The sequence below is a fragment of the Vigna unguiculata genome, chromosome 7, assembly GCF_037176805.1.
Source record: "Vigna unguiculata cultivar grain cowpea cultivar isolate G323 ecotype 2 chromosome 7, ASM3717680v1, whole genome shotgun sequence".
Classification (NCBI taxonomy): domain Eukaryota; kingdom Viridiplantae; phylum Streptophyta; class Magnoliopsida; order Fabales; family Fabaceae; genus Vigna; species Vigna unguiculata.
The window spans coordinates 26,772,012-26,786,765 of record NC_140798.1 but is presented as its reverse complement, the minus strand read 5'-3'; positions in this window follow the sequence as shown (position 1 = coordinate 26,786,765).

The following is a 14,754-nucleotide window of genomic DNA, read 5'->3' as shown; positions in this document are numbered from 1 at the left end:
AATCACTATAATAATCAAATTACAACAGATTATAAAAGAGTAAGGATTAGAAAACACCTCTCTTGAACAACCACAAGAGATGAACAAAAGCTCTCCCTGAATCACACAAAGGATGAACAGCTTTCCTAGCAACAACACAACACTCAATCTTCTAAGAATTTACTTAGAAAAAGTTATCACTCACTCACACTAGGTTTTTCAAAGCTATTTTTAAAAATCTCACAGAGCAACACTTTGCAGTCACAGCACAAGAACTCTGAATCTTAAAAAGGTGGTTTGAAGTTTGGAAACTTAGTTCTATTTAAAGAGATTTTCGCAAGTTGAGCTAGAAATGAAGAGTTTAACTAAAACTGCCAAGGATAATCGATTACGACTTAAGATAATCGATTATTTCAGTGATTTTCGAAAACAAAGTTTTGCAGTGTTAATCGATTACCCAAAATGGTAATCAATTATCTCATGTACATATTTGAACAAATATTTTTATAACTGCCAGTGGTAATCGATTACTAGAAATGGTAATCGATTATTTCGAGTCGTTTTTCAAGAGCGAAGTTATAACTGCCAGTGATAATCGATTACCATTCGTGGTAATCGATTATCTTAAGTGGGTTTTTGAAAAATAGAATTTTTTGAGTTGGTAATCGATTATTATAAGTTGGTAATCGATTATCATACTGATTTTTGTGAAAATTGAGTTTCTCTTAGAGGAGTTGCGAGCTGGATGTTATTCTAACAATCTTGCACCTAACTAGAAAAAGTTAAGCTCATTACAATAAGAATCTTTAAACATAAAATATATTGTCTTCAATATCTTCAAGTATTTTCTTCAACATCTTTATCATCATCAAAATCTTTTAATCAATCTTCTTCTTTTGTCAACAATCTCTCCCTTTTTTATGATGATCAATAATATGTTTAAAGTTTCTGAAATTCCTGCATTTAAACAACTTATGGGAAAGAAATAGTGAGACAACCCTTTAAAATTTTTCTCCCCCTATTTTGATCAGAAGATAAAAAAGGGCTCATGAAGGAGAGTAAGAATACACCAGACAATTATAACATAGAGAATTGTTATTCAAAGAAAAATTCATAACACAAGAAGCAATAACAGTAAATTAAACAACTAGCTTTCCTAAAATTCTTCACTCGTGTCATCATCATGAGTGAATGCATCAAATTTTGTTTCTAAATTGGAGAGTCTAGTATTGACTTCTCCAATGGACCTAAGAACTTCTTCATGGCGAGATGTAGATAGAAGGAAGAAATCTTCAAGTCTTTGATTCAGACCAAGACTATGGTCTTCTAAGGAGGTGGAGGATCTTGTTGCAACTTTGCTTGAAGAACCATCATTGGTTTGACGAGGGACAAGATATGTGGAGGGAGTTCCTTCATCATCTTCATAGTTAGGAACATCATCTTTATGAACATATCCACCTCCAAATTGCACAATCTTCATTTGCTTGAGGGAAGAGTTAGAGATTTCATTAGAAAGATAGGTGCTTTGACAGAGTTCCCCCTCGGTTGGAACCTTTTTGTACTCACAAATGCGAGATATGAGAAGAGAGTACGGAAGAGGATATTGAGTAAGCGCCCTTGCCTTAAGCATGGTCTCCATAAACAGCATTGACCAATCAATCATAATATGATTCGTTAAACAATAGATGATTAATAGACCGACTTCACTGCATTGAGCATGATTGGTGCCACGTGGGCACAAAATCCAGACAATGAGATAGTGAAGCAGCATTGCCTCAATTGTGAGAGGGCCAGCCAATAATTTTTTGCTGATGTGAAAATCAGGCTGCCTTAAAAGAGACTGTATGTGAGAATTCTATTGAAGTCGTCGATGTGGGTAGACAAGATGAATGTGCGTTCAATATAGGGAGGAATTCGTGCTACGTTGGTCCAGATATCATCATCAAGAATGATCTCTACTCCTTTGACTTTTGTATAGCCAATGTTTCCCCTGAATTTGAGGTTGTAATGGAAAACACGAACAAGATCGGGATAGTAAACACCTTGTATTTCTATGAAGAATCGAATACCTTGTTCTTCGAAGAGATCAGGGCATGAGAATCCTTGGTTTCGGAACCAGCCATTGTTGATAAACTTGGGTGTTTGTAGTGGTTTTTCTTTGAAGAGGGTGAGAAACTCTAGGTGTCTATTTTTATCAGAGATCCAGCCATCAATGGAGGCATATCTCGGAGGAAAATCAACAGAGGATGAAGGTTGAGCACCTCGTCGATGAGTGGGAATCTTCTTACGGCGTTCTGCCATATATTTGCAGAAAAGGGGTTTTAGGGTTTTAGGGTTTTGAAAAGGGGGAAAGTGACTTTGGATGTTTTTAAGTGAATAATTGGTTGTGGAAGAAGAATTATATAACAGAGAGAAGAAAACTGGTTTGATTTGGTGATTTAATGGAGAATCTAGCTGCTACAACAACTAATTGAGGAAAGTTTAACGCACAACGACGAAGGATAATCGATTACCAAACATGGTAATCAATTATTTGCTCATATTTCATAGTCCAAAATTGGGCAATGAAGGTGGGTAATCAACTATCGTAAGTGATAATCGATTATTTGCTCATAATCTGGAAAATAAAATGTTCATAAATGTTGGGTAGTCGATGATTGTAAGTGGTAATCGATTATTTGCTTATAATCTAAAAAATAAAATGTTCAGAAAAGCTTGGTAATCGATTACCGTAAGTGGTAATCGATTATTTGCTCATAACCTAAGAACCCAGAAATAGGAAGATGACCTGGTAATCGATTACCATAAGTGGTAATCGATTATTGACGTTGTTTTTCGAAATTTTTATAAAGTGCGAATTTGTGCATTTTGGTTCAATTTGGTGCATTTTTAAGACACTGCTAAAATTCCCAAATCTCTCAAAATCTATCTTTGGCTAAAGGTTTGGTAAAAATATTAGCTAATTGGTGCTTTGTATCTACATATTCTATCTCACAATTGCCCTTACTTATGTGATTCCTTAAAAAATGATGTTTAATTTCAATGTGTTTTGTCCTAGAGTGTATGATGGATTTTTGGTTAAATTAATAGCACTGGTATTATCACATTTCAAAGGTATATGATTTAGAAAAATATTATAATCTTCTAATTGTTGTTTCACCCAGAGAATTTGAGCACAAAAATTTCCAGCAGCTATGTATTCAACCTTTGTAATTAACAAAGCCACACAAGCTTGTTTCTTGGAGTGCCAGGAAACTAATAAGCTTCCTAAGAGGTGACAAGTACCACTAGTACTTTTCTATCTATTTTACAGCCACCATAATCAACATCAAGGTACCCTATTAAACTAAGTGAGGCCCCAGAAGGATACCAAAGTCCAAAAGATATAGTTCCTTTAAGATATTTTAAAGTTCTTTTTACTTCTATAAGATGTGATTCCTTAGGACTGGCTTGAAATCTAGCACAAACACATACATATTGCATAATATCAGGTCTACTTGTAGTAAGATATAAAAGAGACCCTATCATACCTCTAAACATAGTTTGATTTACCTTAATACCTGATTCGTCTTTATCCAAATAGTAAGAAGTACTTGCTGCTTTAGCATTATCCATTTCAAAATTTTTAAGTACTTCCTTAAGTATTTAGATTGAGATATGAATGTCCCTTTTTCCATTTGCTTAATTTGCAATCCAAGGAAGAAGGTTAATTCTCCCATCATTAACATTTCAAACTCACTTTGCATTATACTTGCAAAACCTTCACAAAGAGATTTACTAGTTGATCCAAAAATTATATCACCAACATAAACTTGAACCAATAAAATGTGTTCACCTACCCTTTTAATAAACAAAGTTGAGTCTATCTTACCTCTTTCAAAATCATTTTCGAGCAAAAATGTGCTTAAGCGTTCATACCAGGATCTAGGTGCTTGTTTTAAACCATAAAGTGCCTTTTTAATTTATAAATATGATTTGAAAATTTATAATCCTTAAAACCAGGAGGTTGTTCCACGTACACATCTTCTTTGATAAAACCATTTAGAAAAGCACTTTTGACATCCATTTGATATAATTTAAATTTCATAATAGAGGCATAATCAAGAAGTAAACGTATAGCTTCTAACCTTGCAACAAGGGCATAGGTTGCATCATAGTCTATACCTTTTTCTTGTCGATATCCCTTTGCCACAAACCTAGCCTTATTCTTAGTAATATTTCCATCTTCATCCACCTTATTTCTGAACACCCATCTTGTCCCAATCACTTGAAATGATTCATTTCTTGGAATCAGCTCCCATACTTCATTTCTTTCAAATTGATTGAGCTCCTCTTGCATTGCAATGCACCATTGATCATCTTGAAGAGCTTCTTGAACATTCTTTGGTTCAATCTGTGAAACAAAAGCTACATTCATACAAAAATTATTCATATTTCTAGTGATTACCCCTTTTAAAATATCACCAATGATGTTGTCTAGAGATATCCCTCTTGGTGACTTCCAGCATTGTTCATGATCTTCAGGTTGAGGAGGAGGATTCTCAGTTAAATACATTTCATCAAGAGCCTCCTGAATATATTCTTCATCACCTGCAATTTTCTTATTTAACTCAAGAGGATTCTCCTCGAGGTCTACAACTTCATCAAAGACAATATGCATGGATTCTTCAACATTCAAAGTTCTTCGATTAAAAACTCTATATGCTTTACTCGGGAGAGAGTATCCTAGAAATATTGCCTCATCAGCTTTAGAATCAAATTTTACTAAATTTTCTTTTCCATTATTTAAACCAAAACATGTGCATCCAAAAATTTTAAGGTGAGCAACATTTGGCTTTCTATCTTTAAATAATTCATAAGGAGTAATTTTTAAAATAGGCCTAATAAGCATTCTATTTAAAACATAACATGCAGTACTCATAGCATCAGCTCATAAATACTTAGGCACATTATATTCATTTAGCATTGTTCTAGCTAGTTCTTTTAAGGACCTATTTTTCCTCTCTACAACTCCATTATGTTGAGGTGTCCTAGATGCAGAGAAATTATGCAAAATTCCATTTTCATCACAAAAATATTCAAATGACTCATTTTGAAATTCCCCACCATGATCACTACTTATAATCTTGATTTTCAAATCTTTTTCATTTTGAACTAATTTTGCAAATTTTTTAAATGCTTTAAAGGCTTCACTTTTTAAACTAAGAAAGAATGTCCAAGTAAACCTAGAGTAATCATGAACAATAACAAGAGCATAATAATTTCCTCCATAACTCTTAATCCTAGAGGGACCAAACAAATCCATATGCAAAAGTTCTAATGGCTTTGAAGTAGATATAATATTTTTTGAATGAATAGATGATCTTACTTGTTTTCCTTTTTGACAAGCAGCACATAATTTATCTTTTTCAAACTTTATTTTTGGTAAACCAATTACTAAATCCTTAGAAATCAATTTATTCAAGTGTTCCATGTGAATATAAGCAGCCTTTTTATGCCATAACCAAGGATTTTCTTCTTTTGCAACAAGACATATTATATTACTAGATGATGCATAATCAAGATCAATTAAATAGATATTGTTATGTCTCATACCTTTCAAAGCAATTTTCTTAGAATTCTTTTGGTGAATAGTGCAGTAATCACTTTCAAAGATGACTTTGAGACCTTTATCGCATAGTTGACTAATAGTGAGGAGATTGTGCTTGAGTCCTTCTACAAGTAGCACATCCTTGATCTCCAAGGTATCCCCTCCACCAACATCTCTAGTTCCAATTATTTTCCCTTTGTTGTTATCTCCATATGTAACAAATCATTGATCCTTTCTTTTGAGATTCTTGATCTTTCTCTTATCACCAGTCATGTGTCTTGAGCATCCACTGTCAAGGTACCACATTGATTTTCTGGATTTGGAAGTTAACTACAAAATAAGAAAAAATAATTTCTTTAGGTCCCCATTAACTTTATTGAGTCCTTGGGGTTAGAGAGACATACTAATTATCTAACAATAGACATCCAAGTATACTTCTCATTCGGAACATCATAATGTTTAATATTGCATTTATTTGATGCAATAAAAACAGGTAGCTATACATGTATTTTTAGAATGACCAATTCCTTTTTCTACCCACACTCTCCGAGTCCTTTTAATTTTATTTTTAGGAATATATTTTTTTATACTTAAATTCTTTTTCTCAATAACATGTTTTTCAAAAGATTTATTTTCTAAAGCATCTTTAAGTTGATTTTCTAAAATCATTAAATCAAACATATAGCGTTTGCAAGATGCACATTCAACTGTCTCAATTTCTCTATTTTCCAAAATTAAGATTTTATCTTTTAAAACATTTTCTTCTTCAAGAGATTTTTCAAGATTGCTCTGTAATTCTTTAAAATCACTTTTTACTTTTTGTGAGCAATATCTAGTTTACTAGATTTAGCAAGCAATTCTTGAAAGGCATCATAAAGAGAATCATAATCATTTTCATTGTCAAAGGAGCTTACCTCACTATCAGAGTGATCATTATTGGCTATTAAGCAAAAGTTTGCTTCTTCCTCATCAGATCCACCAAAGTTGGATGAACTTCAGGCATTATCTTCCCACGCTATGTATGCTTTTTTCTTAGGGTTAAATATGTTTTTGGTCCCTTAAATTTCAGCGAATTTTGGAATTAGTCCCTCATCAAAACTTGATACCAATTTAATCCTTCATCTTTCAAAATGCGTGAATTTAGTCCTTTTAACCAACTTTTGTTAAATTTATCTGACGTTTCAAGCACATTTCATGATAGTATTTAAGTTAACATTGAAGCAAAAATGTGTCAAATAGTGTAAATAATTTAAATACTATCATGACATGCGCTTGAAACGTCAGATAAACTTAACAAAATTTGGTTAAAAGGACTAAATTCATACATTTTGAAAGATGAAGGACTAAATTGGTCAAAAGTTTTGATGAGGGACTAATTCCAAATTTCGCTGAAACTTGAGGGACCAAAAACATATTTAACCCTTTTTCTTATAATATTTTCTGCTTTTCTTTTCATCACTCCTTTTTGAATTTGGGCAGTCTGCTTTTACATGACCATTTTCTCCACATCCATAACATTTAAAGTTTGAGGAGGTTCCTTGATTCTCCTTTTTATTACTCTTGAATTGATTTCTGCCTTTGGCCTTCATGAACTTTGTGAACTTCTTTATCATGAGACTAAGATTCTTATCATCATCATCAAAATCTTCTTCCTCTTTTTGTTTCTTACCTTTGACAACTTCAGTTTTGAATGCAATATTCTTCTTTCTTCCTTAATCTTCTTCATCATTCAATCTTCCCAGTTCAAGCTTGTGCTCTCTCAGTTTTCCAAAGAGAGCTGCCATGGTCATTGTTGCAAGATTTTGTGATACCGTGATGGCCATCACCTTTGGCTGCCAAGTCCTATTCAAGGATTTAGGAATTTTTATGTTAAGTTCATCACTATCAAAGCTTTTACCTAGCCCATTGAGATGGTTGATGATGTGTGTGAACCGCTTCTGCACATCATAGATGGTTTCTCCCTACTGCATGCAAAACATTTCATATTCTTGAATCAAAGAGTTCTTTCTAGCCCGTTTGACATCATCAGTTCCTTCATGAGTCACTCGAAGGATTTCCCATATCTCGCGTGCATTGGTGCAAACAGAAATTTTGTAGAACTCATCAAGAGTTAGAGTAGATGATATGATGTTTTTGACTTTAACATCATATTGAGCTCGCCTATTTTCATCAACAGTCTATTGAGCAAAAGGCTTTGGTTCTTGCACTTCATTAACAATGTTAACAGGAACAAATGGTCCATTCAAAACAGCATCCCAAATACCCCTATCAACAAATTCTAAAAATATTTGCATTCTGACTTTCCAGAAAGGGTAGTTTTCACCAGTGAAAAGTGGAGGTCTATTGATATACGCACTTTTCAGCAAAAGTTTGGTTTGCCCTACCATTTTCGAAAAATTTAAATAACTATCAAATCAAGCTCTGATACCAACTGTTGGTATCGCGTAGCGGAAGGACTAAACAATGGTCAAAAACCAAGAGAGGGGTGAATTGGATTTTTATAAGTCTTAAAAAGTTTTAAAAAAATTTCTGAAAATTTAATTGATTAACTTAAAATCACGGTTACTTTAAATGCAAGTGCAGATAAATAAAGAGTTTAAGGGAGGAAGATGCACATTGATATTTATACTAGTTCGGATCAAAAGACCCTACGTCCAGTTGTTAATCTCTTAAACAAAGAGATTAACTCAATCACTATAATAATCAAATTACAACAGATTATAAAAGAGTAAGGATTAGAAAACACCTCTCTTGAACAACCACAAGAGATGAACAAAAGCCCCCCCTGAATCACACAAAGGATGAACAACTTTCCTAGCAACAACACAACACTCAATCTTCTAAGAACTTACTTAGAAAAAGTTATCACTCACTCACACTAGGCTTTTCAAAGCTATTTTTAAGAATCTCACAGAGCAACATTTTGCAGTCACAGAACAAGAACTCTGAATCTTAAAAAGGTGGTTTGAAGTTTGGAAACTGAGTTCTATTTAAAGAGATTTTCAGAAGTTGAGTTAGAAATGAAGAGTTTAACTGAAACTGCCAAGGATAATCGATTACGACTTAAGATAATCGATTATTTCAGTGATTTTCGAAAACAAAGTTTTGCAGTGTTAATCGATTACCCAAAATGGTAATCAATTATCTCATGTACATATTTGAACAAATATTTTTATAACTGCCAGTGGTAATCGATTACTAGAAATGGTAATCAATTATTTCGAGTCGTTTTTCAAGAGCAAAGTTATAACTGCCAGTGATAATCGATTACCATTCGTGGTAATCAATTATCTTAAGTGGGTTTTTGAAAAATAGAATTTTTTGAGTTGGTAATCGATTATTATAAGTTGGTAATCGATTACCATACTGATTTTTGTGAAAATTGAGTTTCTCTTAGAGGAGTTGCAAGGTGGCTGTTATTTTAACAATCTTGCACCTAACTAGAAAAAGTTAAGTCTATTACAATAAGAATCTTTAAACATAAAATATATTGTCTTCAATATCTTCAAGTATTTTCTTCAATATCTTTATCATCATCCAAATCTTTTAATCAATCTTCTTCTTTTGTCAACATTCTTCAGCCTCTAGTAAGGATATTCAACCTTGATGCAAATGACATGACCAATATCATAAAACAACAAAAATAACTATATAAAATAAGATGCAAAAATACATGTTTGATGTTGTGTTTCCTAAATGCATTAGTCAGTTTGTCCATGTCTTTACAAAGCATTTCTTATATGGAATGATCCAAGAATTATTGACATATGCAAAGCATAAAGGCCATGAAATACAAACATGAAGGTGATAAGCACAATCACTAAAGGTGGATTCATGTTCACAATCCACAACATTTTCCCATGTTTCCATGACAACATCCTATACCCCAAAAAAATTGACTAGCATTTTGCACTTGGCTTGCACATTTTTTTGAATGTGGAAAAAACATAGCATATGATAACATTCAAGAAATACAATGCCAATAACATTCATGAAATTTAGGTCTTTGTCGCTAACAATGACTTATGGACCCTCACATGTCATAAATAATCCTCTTAGCCTCTCTAGAACCCAAGTGAAATTATTTTGTCGTTCACTTGATAAGAATACAAAGGCATGTGAGAAAGTTAACCTTGTTGACGTCACACCTACTATCTCAAGTAGTGGCAGCCGATATTTGTTGGTTTTATAGGTGTTATCCATTAAGAAAACAATATTAAATGTATTCAACAATTTTACTACATCAAGATGTGTCCAAAAGAGATTACTTACAACCTCATATTCGTCTACACGTCTACTCAAGTGGATGTATTTGTCACGTTCTAACATAATCATCAGGTGCTATAATTCAGTTCTCAAATCACTCAATGATCGTTTGTAAGTGTATCTTGCATTATATATTTGCTTGATTGTTGTCACATTACACTTATTTTCTTTGAGGGTAAGGAGAATGTTTGTAGGCTTCACTTGACTCTTAGTCATATCAACAAGCAATGAATGTTCAGTGGATTTTAACCTCCTAGAAACAAAGGGTGACCAACTAAAGTTTGTGACAAATCATGGTTATGATATTCAAACATTACCTTCAATATTCACTCATCTGCATTAGAAATTGGTTTTTCTCTCAATTTAAAAGGACAACCGCATTTTCTTGTGGCAGATATACTAGGTTAAAAATCATATTTGTATTTTTCTTAACTTTTTACCCATTTCACATCCTAACAATAATACGTCTTTATCTTGATCATTAACTTTATTGGATCTTATAAGAAAATAAAAAGTTAGAAAGAGAAGTTGAAAAAAGTAAAAATTGTATAATTATATGATTTAGGTATAATAAGTTTTAAGTTACTCATGTTTATAGCATGAAAACATTTATTTAACCAGACATGCTATTTTTGGGTCTCAATATGTATTCGTTGTAAACACATTGTAATTGCAACGGACTACAAGTTAAAGAAACCTAAGATTATGTAACAAATATTATAAAAGAGTGCATATGAAGTCTCCTTTTGTCCAATAAATGAACAACAGTTTTGAAAAAAAAATTCTCAAGAAATCCTTCCTCAACTATATCAGACACCTCATAGAAGGCCCAGAAAATTGAGGAGGTGTACATCATTACAAGCTTAGTAGAAAAAGAAAAAAAAATCATTCATGAAGTGTAATACAACCCACCTTTCCATCTAATAATGTTAATTTGAAGGCTAACAAAAACCAAATCTGGAACAACTCAGCAAAATGCAAGAATTGAAGGAAACTATAAAGTGGTTTGAGAGAATTGAACTAAAATGAACCATGATTTGAGTGAATAAACTAAATTGAAATTCTCTAATTTGCTTGAACTGCATAAATTGTTTTAATTATTACTAGTGAACATCCTATTTTTAAAAATCTTATAATTTATAGTTGAATTTAATTCAATCACATTAATTTAGGAACAATTAAGTTTTTAAAAATAAATGAATACAATAATTCATTGAAATTTTCTTAAAAATGATTCATATTTTTATACAATTAAACTCAATTCAATATTAATTTGGTTTGATTCAACTATTTTTTAACAACCCTAATATTGATCAAATCACTTAAAGGAATAAATCAAATATGCTCATATATTAGTGTCTATTGTGAAGAAAACCATATCTAATCAACCGAAAATAAACAAGTTCAACTCAAACACACCAGTAATGAAGACAAAAAAGAACTAAACCTCTTGTTGAGACATTGTTGTGAAGAATAAGAAGAAACTAGATTTAAATATGTCCCAAATTTATTCATTCCCAATTCAATTCTACTACGTCAGGGAAAAAGGGTGCAAACCATATGACATGCGAAAATTTGTTGAGAATGAATATATTTAGTTGTAGTCATATAGTTACAGCCGCTTTTTGATTTTTTTAAAGTTATTTAATGTGTCGTATTATATTATTACTTGTTTGAATGATGTATTTAGATTAAGAGAAAGAATGTTAGAGTGAACGAAAATGGTGAGAAAAATTAAAATTTATTTGATTTGGGGTGATATTTTTTTTCATATAAATATTTAGAAAATATTTAATAAAAATATTTTTTAAGAATATTTTATATAAAATATTTTAAAAAATGTAAATTAGAATGAAAATAGATTATTAAAAATTTTAATACATAAAAAAAGCATCTTTAAAATGATAATATATTAAAATAAATTATTATAAAATTTAATAAATAAAAAGATTTTTAAAATAATAATTTATTAAAATAAAAAATTTAAAATTATAACATTTAAATAACTTTTTCGTTTCATTTTATTTTACTTATTTATCTAAACGATAACTATATATATAACTATATATATATATATATATATATATATATATTATTTATATATTATAAATAGAATTCTATTCTTTATGTTCACATTTCATAACTTTTATTTTATCCAGACAATATAATAACTTGTTAAATTTTTAAGATTAACAATGTTTTCTATGAAATTTTCTATTTTTTCTCATTTTACTTTTATATTCATCAATAATTATTTTTTTATAATTTTTTTTATTTCACTTTATTTTAATAAATATAATTTTATTTTATATATTAATTTAATAATATTATAATATCATCACTAACATATTATCATACATATTTAAAAAAATATATACACATGTGTTTATGCCAGTAATTATAAAGACAATAATAAAATATACAATCGAATATAATTTTACCTTAATTGTATACGTGAGTTTCCTTCCAAATCAGTTTTCCAAATCAGCTCATATGTGCAAGGAAAGTTTAAAGTTATCTTCTCCTCACTTTTTATTATTATTCCATTTGGCTCTTTATATTTTCAATTCATTTCCTTATGAAGAGTAAATCATTGTTTCATTATGTAAGATTGCTAGAACCAAATTGATAAAAAAAAAATTGAGAATGAGAACTAAAACCAAAACCAATAATGTCGAAAGTTCAGGATTATCATACACTAAAACCATATAAAGCTAAAAAAATCTTAAATCTTAGGAGATTGTAATAAATATAGTAGATTTTACTTTCTACAAAAATATTATATATATATATATATATATATATGAAAATAATATAAATACTTAAAATAAAATCAATCACGGGAAATGAAAAGCAAATGCCCAGAAGAAACGAAATGGAAACCAACACTAGGTACCACACCGCACAAGAACAACACTCAAAACACCTGTCCTCACCAATATAGAACGAAGAGTCCTGTTGAAAATGAATGATGGGATGTGACAATAAACAAGGTGTGATCATGAGCAAGAGTAACAATCTATTTGAAGGATTTAGAACTATAACAAGAACTAGAACAAGAAAAACATAAGTTATTCATCAAGTGTTGTCCTTACTATTTGAATATAAACCCATATTTCAAGAAAAAAAATATCAAGAAAGTGATGAATTACATCATGACTCGGACGGAGAACTCTTCTTTGCTTCAGTTTTTAAGTAATTAGTTTTCTTAAATAATAACTCAATCATTTGCAAAATTGACTATCTAAATTTATGTTTGGAATTAATTAATTAATGAACTTTAGTTTAATTTATTTTAAATTGTAATAAGAACCGAATCGACAACAACCTTTGGAAGACTGATAGGACTCCAAATAAGAGTCATACAGTGAGAAAGGAGCATGGGCCTGTTACTCAACAAGGCACAATTATTGACAGTAGGTCCAAGATATGGAATGTTTATACCAGAAGAAAGAAAGTGGGGCCAAATGGGGAAGGAGTGAGAAATTAGTTAGGAAGCAGGGCTGACGTGTAAAAGATTCTATTTTGGTGGGTTTGGGTATATGAGAGAGAGGAGAGTGGTGGAGGGGAGTTAGTTAGTCTTTTGGAGTGGAAGGAGAGGTATTCTCTGGAGGAGTCTATGACTCTGGAATTATTGTGTTGCTGCAGAATTATAGCCCATTACTGTTTTACTCCATAAATTGCTGAATAATACATACTATCTTTTTCAGTTTTTCCTAGTTTCTATCATTGGTCCGACCTGCCGGATTACGAGGGGAGCTAGTATTGTTGTCCATGCCACCAAAAATGTCTGACCGAGTCGAAGCATTGGAGGAGAAAATGGCAGCAATGGAAGTATCAGTACGTCAGTCATTGGCGGAATTTCGCCAATCCATTTTGGAGGAGTTTGCTAAGTTGCATACAGAACGGCGTGAGGATCGTCAAACATCTCCATTTTTGGGAATGGAGTCTGGAGCCGAGTATAAGATGTCGGCGAAGAAGGTTGAGTTGCCGTCTTTTGACGGCATTGACCCTGTGGGGTGGATTACACGGGCAGAGACATATTTTGAGGTGCAAGGCTCGACCGAGGAGGTGAAGGTTCGTTTAGCCAAGTTGAGCATGGAAGGTGCAACCATTCATTGGTTCAACCTTCTACAAGAATCTGAGGACTTGTCGTGGGCCCAGCTGAAACGAGAGTTGATAGGTCGTTATGGGGGTCGTACCAGCAATAATCCTTTTGAGGAATTAAAAGATTTGTTGCAGACGGGTAGCGTTGAAGAATATTTGGCAGAGTTTGAATACATATCGTCTCAAGTATCGCGGCTACCAGAGGAGCAATACCTGGGCTATTTTATTGGAGGACTGCGATCAGAGATTCGACGGAGGGTTCGCACTTTCAACCCTGTGAACCGTCTACAAGCCATGCGTCTGGCTAGAGATGTGGAAATCGAATTACAGGGTGATGGATTTCAAAGAAGAGGAGGAACACGTGTTTGGAAAAGTAATCGGGATTGGGGTACGGGTCAAGTGGACAAGTTTGGATCTGGGTCAGGCCAAGGCCCATATCCAATGAGGTTAGGAGTTGGACCAGACCCAACACAAGGGACAAAATCCAAATCATTTTCGGTGAGTAGTTCGAGTCCCCATGAATCAAGATCTGTGACACCGCAGGGTAGTCGTGTATCCGCGGACCGCACTCCGACCACCGATCGCAATCGTGGTACGAAGCACTTACCGTATTCTGAGCTGATGAACAGGAAGGCTCAGGGGCTTTGTTTCCGATGTGGTGAGAAATACCACCCTTTACACCAGTGTGCGGAGCGCCAGTTGAGATTGGTGGTGTTAGCAGATGACGAAACAATTAATGAAGAGGGGGAGGTTATCGCGATTGAGCTGCGAGAGGAGGAAGTTGATCGTACCTTGGAATGTGGGTCTATGGG